The sequence below is a fragment of the Theropithecus gelada genome, chromosome 7a (assembly GCF_003255815.1).
Source record: "Theropithecus gelada isolate Dixy chromosome 7a, Tgel_1.0, whole genome shotgun sequence".
Classification (NCBI taxonomy): domain Eukaryota; kingdom Metazoa; phylum Chordata; class Mammalia; order Primates; family Cercopithecidae; genus Theropithecus; species Theropithecus gelada.
Window position 1 is genome coordinate 4,377,968 of NC_037674.1, and position 15,022 is coordinate 4,392,989.

Sequence of the window (15,022 nt, forward strand, 5' to 3'; positions counted from 1 at the left end):
ATATATTCATGTAACGCGCAGACACATGAAACTTTCTTGGAAATTTTAACAGTCTCATCACTTTGCTTATTCTGAAACATTTCTGAGACACTGTCAGGTGTTGTAATAGGCACTGAGAGAGTTTAAAGTAAATGAAACACAAGTCGAACATTTTATTCATCGTAATATTAAATAAACACACAGAACAGTATCTTATGAAAATACAGTGTTATACTCTGTATAAAGAAGCACCAAATTAAAAATTAATTGAAACAAACACAGCATTCCTCTTTCTTAATTTGTTTAATAATGAACAAATATTTGAGTACTTACTATTATCATACACTTAATTTTAAGACCTCATTTGCCCTTATTTATATCAAGGATGTTATTTTACAACATTCTATAAAGGAACAATAACAATTAAATTATTATCTCACACCCACAGATTCATTGCCTTTTAAAGTCATTGTTTCATATTTGGGGCTGATTTTAAAAAGTCTAGTTTTATTTTTAAAAGTGGTAGATATAAAAAGATATAAACTAAGCACTCTTTTATCTTTAAAAATAACTACAGGTCTTAATATTTTATTATTTAATTTTTGATTAAAAAATGTATTCAGGGCTGGGTTAGGTGGCTCACGCCTGTATCCCAGCACTTGGGGAGGCTGAGGCGGGTGGATCACAAGGTCAGGAGATTGAGACCATCCTGGCTAACACAATGAAACCCCATCTCTACTAAAAATACAAAAAGCCAGGCGTGGTGGCAGGTGCCTGTAGTCCCAGCTACTTGGGAGGCTGAGGCAGGAGAATGGCGTGAACCCGGGAGGCGGAGCTTGCAGTGAGCCAAGATCGCACCACTGCACTCCAGCCTGGGTGACAGAGTGAGACTCTGTCTCAAAAAAAAAAAAAAAACAAAAGTTTTCAAATGTTAATTTTAATATATGCTTTTATTTATAAACACACAATTACTAAGACCCACCATGTACCTGACTCAATGTAATTTCACGGGCACGCAGAGGTGAATAAGACAGTCTATGTCTTTGAGGTACTTACAAGCAAAGGAAGCCAACACCTGTTTAGGCGTCACCCTTTCAAACTACACTCAGTCTATCCATATGTTATTTTTACTTTTAGTAGTTTAATCCTATGGACTAAAAAGGGCTTCACAGAATCTCCCCGACAACTGCTACACAAGCAAAAGATTTCTGGGCCAAGCACAGTGGCTCACACCTGTAATCCTAGCACTTTAGGAGGCTGAGGCGGGTGGATAACCTGCGGTTAGGAGTTTGAGACCAGCCTGGCCAACATGGGGAAATCCCGTCTTTACTGAAAAACACAAAAATTGGCTGGGCGTGCTGGCATGTGCCTGTAAATCCAGCTACTCAGGAGGCTGAGGCTGGAGAATCACTTGAACCTGGGAGGCGGAGGTTGCAGTGAGCCAAGATGGCACCACTGCACTACAGCCTGGGCAACAGGCTGAGACACTGTTCCAAAAATAGTAATAATAATAAGAAGAATAACCAAAAAACAGACAAAAAATTTCTGAAATAAATCAATGTCCTTATTATAGCAAAAGTCCCTGTGCTTAAAAATAAATCATGGACAGTCTGACTTAAATCTAAAACAGTATTATTGGAATGGTGGATGAAGCTTAAAAAGAGGAAGGGAAAATGTGAAATTTCTAAATGGATTGGCATAGATGAACTTTCTTGTTTTGGGTATGTTTATATGGATTTATACAAACTATACTATAATAAAACCCAAATAGATAAATGGATGTAGACAAAGCCTAATGTGAGGCTATTGACAGAAGTAGAATTATAACTATAACTAATATTCTTATGAATATTGCATGTATTTGTAAGTAAGATTTTTATTTTATTTTTGCAAGAACACTTAATACGATCTAGCCCCTTAACAACAGTTTAAGTGTACAACACATTATTGTTGACCACAGGTGCAATGTTGTACAGCAGATCTGTAGAGCTAATTCATCCTGCCTGACTGAAAGTCTATACTCATTGGTTAGAACCTTTCCAGTTCCCGGCACCTGGCAATCATCATTCCACTCTTTCACTCTATCCTTTTGACTATTTAGATATCTCATATAAGTGGAATCACACAGCACCTGACTTTCTATGACTGGCTTATTTTAGCATAATGTCCTCTAGGTTCACCCATGTTGTCACATATTGCAGAATTTCCTTCTTTTTAAAGGCTGAATAGTATCCCATTGCATGTATATACCGTATTTTCTTCATCTATTCATCTGTTGATGGGGATTCACTTGTTTCCACATCATAGCTATTATGAACAATGCTGGTAATATCTCTTCAAGATCCTAATTTAAATTCTTTTGAATAAATCCTTTGAATAAATCCTCAGAAGTGGAATTTCTGGATCATATGGTAGTTTTACACAATTTAGGAGAAAATAGTTTCTTCAAAAAATGGTGTTGAAAATTAGCTATCCACATGCAAAATAATGAAATTAGACCCTTATTTTACGGTATACACAAAATCAATGGTGGGTCGTGGAGTCCCTGGCTCCCACTCGGGGTGCATGTCTCTCCCCCCGCCTGGGGCAACCAAAAGTGGCAAGAATTCCCCCTAGGGGATGAGGAAGGCGGCAGGCGTTTCAGCGGGAGGTTGAGGCAGGCCTGGGAAAAAAGTCAGGAGGCTGAACAAAAGGCTGGGGTGCCCCGCCGGAGGTCAGGGCCTTCCCAACTGCCCCCGGCTACACCGGGTGGATTGTAGAGTCCTTGGCTAACATCCGGGATGCATTTCTCTCCCACTGGGGGCACCCCAGAGCGGCAAGAAACTCCCGCCTTGAAACGTAGAGAGGCAGCCAGGCTTACAGGGGGAGGTTGAGGCACCTGGGAAAAAAAGCTGCGAGGCAGAAGAAAAGGCTGGGGTGACCCCCGGAGGTCAGGGCCTTCCCGGCAGCCCCCGCGCCCGACCGGGTGGGGTGGTGGAGTCCCTGGCTCCCACCCGTGGAGCGTGTTTCTGCCCCTGGGGGCACCCTAAAGCGGCAGGAAGGCCCCCGTGGGACGGGGACAGGCGGCCAGGGTTTCGGGGGAGGTTGAGGCAGGCTTGGGAAAAAAGCCGGCAGGTCAGAGAGGAGGCCGTGGTGTGCCGCCTGGGGTCAGGGCCTTCCCGGCAGCCCCCACACTGAACCCTGGGGTCGTGGAGTCCCTGGCTCCCACCCGGGGTGCGTGTCTCTACCCCCTGGGGGCACCCAAAGTGGCAAGAAGCCCGGGGGACAGGGACAGGCGGCCAGGATTTCAGGGGGAGGTTGAGGCAGGCCTCGGAGAAAAGCAGCGAGGCTGAACAAAAGGCAGGGGTGCACCGCCGGAGGTCTGGGCCTTCCCCGCAAAACCCGCCCCCCAGCTGGACCTGGGGGTTCATGGAGTCCCTGGCTCCTATCCCTGGTGCATGTCTCTCGCCCTGGGGGCACCCTAAATTGGCAAGGAAGCCCCCTTCAAACATGGAGAGGCGGCCAGGCTTTCAGAGGGAGGTTGAGGCAGGCCTGGGAAAAAAGCGGTGAGGCTGAAGAGGAGGCCAGGGTGCTCCTCTGGAGGTCAGGATCATCCTGGGAGCCTACGTGCCAGACACGGTGGGGTCGTGGAGGCCCTGACTGCCACCCGAGGTGCATGTCTCTCCCCATGTGGGCACCCCAAAGCGGCAAGAAGGCCCCCAGGGGATGGGGATGGGCGGCCAGGGTTTCAGCGGGAGGTTGAGGCAGGCCTGGGAAAAAAGCCAGGAGGCCGAAGAAAAGGCCGGGGTGCACCGCCAGAGGTGAGGGCCTTCACGGCAGCCACCGCGCAGGAGCAGGGGGGTTCATGGAGTCTCTGACTCCGACCCGGGGTGCGTGTCTCTACCCCTGGGGCACCACAAAGAGGCAAAAAGCCTCTTGGGGGAAGACTACAGGCGGCCAGTCTTTCAGGGGGCAGTTTGAGGCAGGCCTGGGAGAAAAGCAGCGAGGCCAAAGAGGAGGCCGGGGAGATCCCACTGGAGATCACGCGTCTCTGCCAGCCCCCCTCCCGCTCGACCAGGGGGTTTGTAGAGTCCCTGGCTGCAATCAGGTTTGTGTGTCTCCCCACCGGGAGCATCCCAAAGCAGCAAGAAGGCCCCCTGAGGACGGGAACAGGCGGCCAGACTTTCGGGAGAGGTTGAGGTAGGCCTGGGACGAAAGTGGTGAGGCTGAAGAGGAGGCCAGGTGCCCCGTGAAGGTCAGGGCCTTCCTGGCAGCCCCGGGGCTGGACACGTTGGGGTCCTGTAGTCCCTGGCTCCCAGCCGGCGGGCGTGTCTCTTTACTATCCGCTTAGCTGAGCAAGACTGAACGGTTTGCAGTTCTTGCAGTCAACAACCTGCAGCCTGCTAAGCGTTTTCGTTGGAAAGTGTTGCCACAAGCCATGATAAACAGTCCAACAAGTTGCCAGACTTATGTAGGGTAAACAATTGAACCTAAGATTTGCTAATTTTTTTCAACTCAACATTCTCCTACTGGTGTTACTGTTCGAGAGTAAGATCTTGTAGAGTGGCTTTGTCTTCCACAGACTGATTCACAGACTCTTAACTCCTTATTTGGATCACATCGCTCCTATGATAGGAAATGGGAGAACTCAGATGGTTAAATTACATGGATATGATCCTGGAAAAATTACTGTCCCTCTCACGAAGGCACACATACAACCGGCTTTTATAAATAGTCTTACTTGGCAAACCCGTTTAGCTGACTTTGTGAGTATTCTCGATAATCATTTTCCTAAAATGAAACTGTTTCAATTTTTGAAATTAATTGATTGGATTTTCCGTAAAATAACTAAATGTAAACCAACTGAAGGTGCTGAGAATGTTTTTATAGATGGGTCTAGTAATGGTTAAGGCTTCTTATTCTGGCTGGAAAGGTCAAGTTTTCCAGACACCTTATACTTCAGCTCAAAAAGCGGAGCTTGTAGCTGTAATCAAGGTATTGACTGCTTTTAATATGCCTATTAATGTGATTTCTGATTCTTCATATATGGTTCATTCCACACTGAAAATGCTCGGCTGGGCATGGTGGCTCATACCTGTAATCCCAGCACTTTAGGAGGGCGAGGTGGGCAGATCACGAGGTCAGGAGATCGAGACAATCAATCCTGGCTAACACTGGTGAAACCCCATCTCTACTAAATATACAAAAAATTAGCCAGGTGTGGTGGTGGGCACCTGTAGTCCCAGCTCCTCAGGAGACTGAGGCAGGAGAATGGTGTGAACCTGGGAGGCAGAGCTTGCAGTGAGCCGAGATCACCCCACTGCACTCCAGCCTGGGCGACAGAGCAAGACTCCATCAAAAAAAAAAACTCAGTTACGATTTCATACAGATGAACAACTTATGACTTTATTTACCCAACTGCAAACAGCAGTCAGGAGTAGAACGCGTCCTTTTTACATCACTCACATTAAGGTTCATATACCTCTTCCAGGACCTTTGAAGGGCGTCAAATGGCTGATCGCCTAGTTGCTACTGCAATATCTAATGCTAGACACTTTCACAATTTAACCCATGTTAATGCCTCTGGTCTCAAACACAGATACAGCATTACCTGGAAGGAAGCTAAAGCTATTATCCAGCAATGCCCAGCTTGCCAAATGGCACATTCCTCATCTTTTACGGGAGGAGTTAATCCTTGAGGATTGGAACCTAATTTTCTTTGGCAAATGAATGTCACACATGTTCCCTCGTTTGAGAGACTAGCTTATGTACATGTACATGTATGCGTCAACACCTTTTCTCACTTTGTCTGGGCTACATGCCAATCAGGGGAGTCTTCTGCCTGTGTTAAACATCACCTTTTGCAATGTTTTCGGTGATGGGTATTCTAGCTTCTATTAAAACAGATAATGCCCCAGGCTATACTAGCCAAGCTCTAGCTACATTTTCTCTATATGGAATATTAAACACATTACTGGTAACCCATATAATTCTCAAGGACAAGCCGTAGTGGAAAGAATGAATCTCTCCCTGAAACAGCAGTTGCAAAAGCAAAAGGGGAGAAAGAAGGACTATGGGACACCCCAGATGCAATCGAACCTTGCATTATTGACATTATTGACTTAAAAGTTTTTGAGTCTGCCTAAAGGCCAGATGTTAGCAGCAGCTGAGCAGCATCTACAGAAACCAGCTCCAAAGACAGAAGCAGAACAACTGATTGGCTGGAGAGATCTGATAATTAAAAAGTTGGGAAATAGGTGAAATAATAACTTGGGGTAGAGGTTATGCTTGTGTTTCTCCAGGACTGAATCAACAGCCAATTTGGGTGCCAACAAGACATGTAAAGCCTTACTATGAGTCAGATACCCAGGAAGAGGTTCTGGGAGGATCCCAAGGACCCCCCGGTTGCTACCATGTTGAGAGTGACGCTGAGGAGGACCCCAACTATCACAAGCAACACCCGTCGAACACAGCCACTCACCTGGGGACACATCAAGAAGCTGTCACAGATGGTGGAAGAAAATCTGAGGAAAGCGGGACGACCAGTCACAATGAGTAATCTAATGGTAACTATGATAGCGGTGATCACCATTGTCATGAGTATTCCTTCAACAAGGGCTGACACAGAGAACAATTATACTCATTGGGCATATTTATCAGTCTTGGCTGTCAATAATGCCTGGATGTAATCACTGTATGATACACTTACACATGCTTTGTGATCTCAGTAATTACCATAATAAATCTGCTCCTATAATTGAGGTATACCACCCTCAAAAACCTATTTGTAAACAGAATTGGTCCTGACCAGAAATAATGAACGTACTTATTTGGGAAGATTTCATTGCAGAACAGGCAGAGGTGCTGCGCAACGATTCCTATGGAATCATTATCGATTGGTCCCCTAAGGGGATGTTTAGCTTGAATTGCACCTCTCAGTCTGCGAGCCATGGCCACACTATGTTAAGCCGGTCTAAACAAAATGGTGAGATGGTAGAAATGGTAAGAAATACAGCAAGAGTTGGCCGGGCACAGTGGCTCACGTCTGTAATCCCAGCACTTTGGGAGGTCAAGGCAGGCGGATCATGAGGTCAGGAGATCCAGGCCATCCTAACTAACACAGTGAAACCCTATCTCTACTAAAAATACAAAAAAATTAGCTGGGTGTGGTGGTGGACACCTGTAGTCCCAGCTACTCGGGAGGCTGAGGCAGGAGAATGGCGTGAACCGGGGAGGCAGAGCTTGCAGTGAGCCTAGATTGCGCCACTGCACTCCAGCCTGGGTGACAGAGTGAGAGACTCCATCTCAAAAAAAAAAAAAAAAAAAGAATTACTTAACTTTAGGATGCTCTAATAATCAAGATTGATAAGTGGCTTGTGAACAGATAGATCACTTGAATAGAATAGCGCCCAGAAATAAACCCAAATGCTTCTGGGGGAGTTTAGTATATTATAAACATGACATTTTAAATCAATGAGGTAAAGAAATCATTTGCAACTCACCCCACCATAGGCAGCAGGAATAGGAAGTCATTGGCCAAATCAAAAGACGGGAAGAACAGAACAGAATTGTAGCACAGTACATTTCTTGCTTCCCGACTTTTCAGTGTTTTTCGCTTTTACACAAGTATAAGTGTAATTTTATTTTCTAAATGTATACTAATCCTTTTGTCTCTCTTAGATGAATGAAAAAAATTACACCTTTAGAAAAAGAGTTGCTAGAAAAAAAGCCTCAGCAGCGTCAGGGGGCAGTGACAGCACAGAAGAGACCGGAGAATAGCCTCCTGGAGGAGACCCTGCGCTGTGACCATGCTGTCCGGATGGGTACGGGGCCCTCTTCTGCAGTGTTCACTTCTGTGCTTTCCCTGTGGTTCCCTTTCATAGGAAGACTTGGGGTGATGTTTCTTTTCCATCAACTTTTTATTTTAAAAACGTGCAAACAGAAAAGTTGATAAAATAATACAGTGAACATCTGTATGCTATTCAACTGGACTCGCAAATCAACGTTTCGTCATATTTGTTTTCTCTCTTCCACGTATGGAAGATTGTATATGTGTCCTTTTTCCTCCTGAATCATTTCAAAGTAAGTTGCCAGTATCAGAGCATTTCACTGTTAAGTACTTTTGCAGATATCTTCTAAGAACCAGGACATTCTCCTACATAATCACAATATCATTAATCCACCCAAAAAATTGAACATCAATACACTAATGATACCTGCTCTATAGATTATAATCAGCTTTCTTGCAGTACTCTGTTCAGAAGGCTTGCATCCTGTCACCGTCCACTGATTAAATTTTGAACTGTAACTGGAAACCCTGGTCATCTCACTGCCTTCTTTCTTATACCCATTAAGTAAAACTGAGCTCTCATTTTCTTTCAATGGAAAAGAGAACGGAAAAGAGGGGAAGAGTCCCTAGGTACCTGGGAGAAAGTATGAGCACTTACTACCACATGTATTCTAGTTCTGTGGTTTTCAAACTCCAGGGAGCATCTCAAGGTTTATTAAAGCACAGATAGCTGTCCCTCTTCCCCACTTTCTGATTCAGGAGGTGTGGGGCTGGCCCAGGAATCTGCATGTCTAACAAGTTCCCACGTGTTGCTGATGCTGAGGGTCTAAGGACTACAATGCGAGGATCAGTGGTTTAGTGGATATCTACCTAATGAATACATGTTGTATTTCCTTTAGCACCTGTGATTACAAAGGAAACACCTTTCAACTGGAAGATATCATTAAACAGAGAATAAGAGATCAGGTCAGTAAGAATTAAATTTAACTTAATTGAAATGTCACTGAAATTTTTAGAAATAACATGACAGGCCAGGCACAGTGGCTTATGCCTGTAATCCCAGCACTTTGGGAGGCCAAGGCGGATGGATCGCTTGAGATCAGAAGTTCGAGATCAGGCTGTCCAAGATGGTAAAACCCGCTCTCTACTAAAAATGCAAAAATTAGCTGGGCATGGTGGTGCATGCCTGTAGTCCCGGCTACTTGGGAGGCTGAGGCAGGGGAATCACTTGAACTTGGGAGATGGAGGTTGCAGTGAGCTGAGATGCGCCACTGCACTCCAGCCTGGGCAACAGAGTGAGACTCCATCTCAACATAAATAAATAAATAAAAATACAAAAGTAAAGGGAAGATGGGGCAGCTTTGTGTACTGCACGCCCAGAAAATGGGCTGATTTCCCTCAAGAGGCAGGGATTTAAGCTCTCTAGCCTACATGGAATATATACAGGAGAAAAAAGAAGAAAACAAAAATAAATGTAAATATAAATAAATGAAAATAACACTTCTCCCTGATTATAAAGGAAATCACATTCTTTTTGTAATAATTTGGATGACAAAATATAAAGAAAAATCTTTAATTTTGCCACTGAAAACCTTCTGGTTTGTTGCTTTTTATGCTTTTTATGCATATAAACATTTTTAAAAGTAGAATCATAATATATGGTCTTTTGTCACTGACTATATTTTAAGCATGTTTCTATGGCAGAAATATATCTTGGCATCATCATTTTTAATAGCTGGATGTACGTTAAGTGAATCGTTGCCACCCCAGAGGTGAATTTCCTTCTATACACATTTTAATGGACTCGAGAAAGGATTTTTGCACTGAATTCATAGAAGTAGAATTTCTGGAGGAAAATAATATAAAACAGTTTTAGGATTTTTAAAAGAAATGTTCAAAGTATCCTGTAGGAAAACTGGTTGAGTTTATACTCCCACCAACAGGGACGGAGCTCCACATTCCCCCTTCCATTTGTCATCTTTGTTGGTCTTTAAACAGAACATCTCACTGTTTTCATTACATTGCTTTGATTTCTAGTGCTTTTGAATCTTTTTCATATGCTCATTGGCCATTTTTATTCTTGTGGGAAGGGCCAGTTTCTCCATTGCTCATTTTCTGCTGGAAATCATTCACTTTTTTTCAAGTAATTGTAAAGATTTCTTTATAGGCTAAGGATACAAACCTTCTATCTGTCATTGAGGTTACAAAGACTTTCTCCCAGTAAGTAATTTTTCATTTAACTTTATTTATTTTTTGCTAGTCAAGCACCAACGTCACATTTCACTTAATTTTTATCCTGCTGAATGAAAACATTTTAACTTAGTGATTTTAGTGGAAACACGAGCAGGACAGAATGTAATATCTAGGTCTCACTCTGTCTCCCTGACTGGAGTGCAGTGGCATGATCACAGCTACTGCAGCCTCAAACTCCTGGGCTCAAGTGATTTTCTCATCTCAGCCTCCCAAGTAGTTAGGACTACAGGTGTGTGCTGCCATGCCCAGCTAATTTTTAAATTTGTTTGTAGAGATGTGAATTCTCTATGCTGCCCAGGCTGGTCTCGAACTCTTGACTTACCCCATCTTGGCTTGCCAATATGCTGGGAGTACAGGCGTGAACTACTGCTCCCGGCCAAGAGCTTACTTTTGTTTGCTAGTGGTGTTCTTGGTATCTTTTTATATTTGAGGCTTTCGTGCTATTCCTGAAGTATTACACTCACCATCGGAAGTTTCAGGAATTTGTTTTAATATTAAACGGAGAGAAGTGTTTAGTTCTGCAACTTTGCAAAATGTGCCTACCAGGACTCTGCTTTATATCCATTGAAAAGCAAGAAGTAATACAGTAAAACTTTGCCTGGCTAGAGGCTTTGAAAGAATGGAATATTCTGGTTCAATTCTATTAACTTGGAAGGATGAAGGTAAAAAAAAATCTAAAACTTTAATTTCCTGTTGAATGCAATTTGAAAATATAGCCAGTGATTCCACCTTTCTTCTCTAGTAAGTTTGGACTTTCAGATCTACTTGGTCTTTTATCATAGAACTCCTAGTGTGCCTGAGTCTTACATTGTGAAGATCCTTTTCTAAAACTTTAGATGTAAGAGGATGTAAATGATACTGGATGAGATCAGGCTGGATGAGAACTGATATCTGTAAATATACTTTTTAGATGAAATCTCTGATTGCCACTTATTTTCTTATTCAACTCATAAAAATAAAACACATTGGCTGGAGGGTGAAAGTAGGAAGGAGATTTACGTCTTTTAATTGCATGTCATTGTTTCATATCGAGATAGAACATATAGTATCCCTGGCTTTGGACCTACAGAAGGAAACACATTTTTCTACCTGCTGTATGCCAGCGGTTCCTGAACACCTGGAGGGCTTATTGCAGCGTGGATTGCTGGGCCCTACTCCAGAGTTTCTGATTCATCAGGTCTAGGGTGGGCCTAAGAATTTACATTTATAAGAAGTTCCCAGGTGATGCTGGTCCAGAGACTATATTTTGGAGACCCACTCTTATCTACTAACTGTAAATTGTAGAACTCTAGAAAAAAGCTTAGTTTGGTCTGGGATAAGAAGCACACAGGTAATGGAGCAAATCATGAAAAACTCAACCCTTGATCCCAGGCTAATGCGGAATTCAGGTAACCAGCAATACACAGTGACATAGCACAATTCTTGGTTTTCATGATTGCAAGTCATAGCCAAGTATCAAATGAGAAATTCAGTTTCATTTGCAGGGCTCAGAGAGGCCAGGTGATTCTAGAAAAATAGGATTTAGTGATTAACCTCATGAGAGTAGGAGTTATTTATGTCCTTTTTCTCTCCCCCATCACTTAGCATTTAGCCTTACTTTAGAAGGGTCCTGTATTTGTTTTAACTTGTAAAGAACTTTGAGTGCTTATTAAATGGAAAGCTGTGTGTGTGTGTGTGTGTGTGTGTGTGTGTGTGTGTGTGTATGTATGCATGCATGCATTTAGAGACGAGTCTCCTTCTGTAGCCCAGGCTGAAGTGCAGTGGCATGATTTTGGCTCACTGCAACCTCCATCTCCCAGGCTCAAGGGATGCTCCTGCCTCAGCCTCCCAAGTAACTGGGATTACAGGCATCTGCCACCATGCCCAGCTAGTTTTGTATTTTTAGTACAGACAGGGTTTCATCATGTTGGCCAGGCAGGTCTTGAACTCCGGTGACCCACCTGCCCCAGCCTCCCAAAATGCTGGGATTACAGGCATGAGCCACCGTGCCTGGCTCTAAAGCTTTGTGTTTTTAAAGATATTAGACTTGTTTCTTTTTTTAAAAAAACAACAACAAAACAAATCAAAAAACTTAATAATAATGTAGGAAAAAAAGAGAAAATTTTTCCAAAAAAGATAAATCATTGTGATTATATTATCTTATTGGAATGTTGGATAATATCGTCTGCTTTATCAATCATCAAGCACACTACAAAATTTCCATTGTAATAGGATTTGTACCTCGACTGAGGTAATAAAGTTTTAAAGTTTTTAAAGTGAAAGCCAGCCCACCCCTCTCCTGGAGTGGGAGGGGACAGTGGTTACATGGGGGATTTACTTGTGACAGTACAGGTCCTTCATGACAGGCCACTGTCTGGCCACGCCTCCTTTCCCTTTCATCTTTCTCATTGACCAATGGGCTTGAAGCATTAAGGCCACACCCCTATTCTGCATTCTAGTGTGGCCCTGGTTACGCCTCCTCTGGCTCAGTCACACAGCTACCTGGTAGGTGACTGGAGGTGTATAGTTGTCCTCGCCTGGATCATGCTGATGTGGCCCCAACCCCACCTCCCTACCTGTCCCATGATGTCCAAAGAAACCCAACAGAGAAAATTGGCCAAGGCCAAGGAAAAGGTAAAACGCACCAGATTGTGGCTCCCCCACCCAGCCCCAGGCGCCCTCTGACAGCCGAACTGCTGCCAGAGTCCGTGCCACTCCTGAGGCACACTGGACTGGGACCCCCCCCCCAGTGTCTCTGGGCTCCCCACACCAAAATCTTGTGAGCCAGCCCAACCCCCTCATGAGTCCTGCCCCTGCCCTTGCCAGTCACCCCAGGGTGACTTTGAGCTGGTGACTCCTGGGGCTTCACACTCCGTACTCTGCCCTTACCTCCTGCTACCCCAAACCTGACCTCCCTGAGCTCTTTGGGCTCACGTCTCCAAGCACCTGGGTGCCCCAGAACCTGCCCTCACCGGTTGCTCCAGAGTCACTTTGGGCAGGTGACTCCTGGGGCTCCCTGCTCCATACTCGGCCCTCACCTCCCGCCACCCCAGCCTGACCTCCCTGGGCTCTTTGGGCTTGCGTCTCAAAGGACCTGGGTCCCAATCCTGTGACCCCATCCCCAATCTCAAAAGTGGCAACTTGGGCATTGCACTCATATGTACCCCCCACCACTCCACCGAGGAGTGGAATGTAGTGATGTCACAGTTCCTCTAGGAACTGTCATTACTGCAGTGAGACCAGCCTTTGGTCTTAGGACCCAGTCCCCTAAGTGTTCTTGCCCATTTCTGGTTCCTCTGGTTGCAGCACAGGTTTCCAGCTGGAAGGGGATTGGGGACCGTGGGACCTCAGAGAGAGAGGTTTCAGGCTGCCTTACTCCCTTAACACAGACGTTGACAGTGTGAAAAGCCTACACCTCCCCCATGAGCTCAACACATTGACAGTGTCTCTGGATGGCAACGGGAGAACGGGTTTAGTTTGATTTTCTCCCAGGCTTCTACTCTCCAGAGAGACTTTAACACTGTTTGTGAGTTCTCCACCTCAGACTTGAATTCTCCATTTTCTGGGACCAGAGTGCCCCTCAGTCAGTGGTTGCTGGAGTGAGATCTGCCTATCTTCTGTGGAACAGATCTTGGGAAACTGAACTTGACAGCTTGAATCTTCCTCATCTCATCTCCACCTGGGGTACTTTGAGTGCCACAGGATAAATATGGGGCATCTAAATATGGAGACACAGAACATTAATGTACTTAGGGATGACAGTCACATAGATTTATAAGAGTATACAAGACTTTTCTCTGAAATGAGGGTTGGGTTGTCCTCTTTCTGTTAAATTCCCAGATTTCACAAAAAGGCTGCCTTCTGCCATGAGGATACATTAATATAAATTTTGAGAGGTAGTGGTGCACTTCTTCACACTAACAGATGTGTGAGGGTGTATGACTCTAAACCACACAGTGTACAATTCCTGCCTACCTAATATTTGCTTTTCTGCCTCTGCCTCTGGTTTTGGTCCCGGCAGCTGCCAATTTGTGGCAAAATCCCAGAGCTCAGAGTCAGAAGACTGAGTTTAAGTTCCATTATTGCTTTCTGTTCAGCCATGGTATCAATCCCTCTCAGTCACTAAGTGATTGTGACAACACTTCCTACAGTTGTTGGTGGCATTAAATCAGATGGTCTATAATAGTATTTTGTACAAACTGTAAAGCAGGATGTGACTGTTGGAGCTTGTAGTTCTCATAAGTATCACTGCTCTTCCTTTCCACAGTTGAGAGACTATCATCCCCAGGCCAACCCTAGTGTTGGTACAGGAGCATCCAATGCCAAAAAGAAGAACATAAATAATGGTGCTAACCCTGAGACAACCACGTCTGGTGGTTGCCACTCACCTGAGGATGTGAGTCTTGGCTGGCCAGGCTCCTGGGGTCAGAGGGCCCAAGGGGTGGAGGGTAATTAAGATTGTGGAAGAACTGCCAGGTACTGGTTAAGAATTCTGGGTTTGAATCCTCTCCATCTGCTAGGAATATGATTTAGGGCAAACTTCTTGAGCTCTTTGGGCCTCTCTTTTCACATCTGTGCAATAGGAGTCGTATTGTTTCACTTACATTTGTGAAGTTTAAATGAGATTTGTCATTGTCATTTTTATGTTAATCCCTAGTCCAGGGCCTGCTGTAAACTCTCCTTCTCGGGCTTGCATTTCCTGAGGTAGAGTTAGAGAGTATCAGAGGTGTCTGTTAGCTCTGAGAGCCTGAGTTTAAAGGCCCACTAGAATGGAAACCTCAGGGCCAAGGGCTCCTGTCTGCCTTTTCCGTCCTATATCCCCGCTGTGAAGAACCGTCCCTGGCCCGTATGTGCTCAGTCAATGTTTGTTGAATGAATGCACCTTTCTAAATCACAAGCTGGCAGAAGGGTGGGCTTTGCTCACACTCCATCTCTGAACGTTTCTCTGACTGTCTTTTTGAGAGAATCTAGTTTCAGACTTTGAGTTCTGTGGCTGTGGGCAAAAACCAACAAAGACCCAAGTCCTTTTACTTTGGGAGTTGA

General features: G+C 44.5%; 1 pseudogene; it reads right to left on the minus strand.

Moving 5' to 3' along the window:
* The window catches only part of LOC112628021, a 34,757-nt pseudogene that overhangs the window by 17,700 nt on the left and 2,035 nt on the right, over positions 1 to 15,022 (minus strand).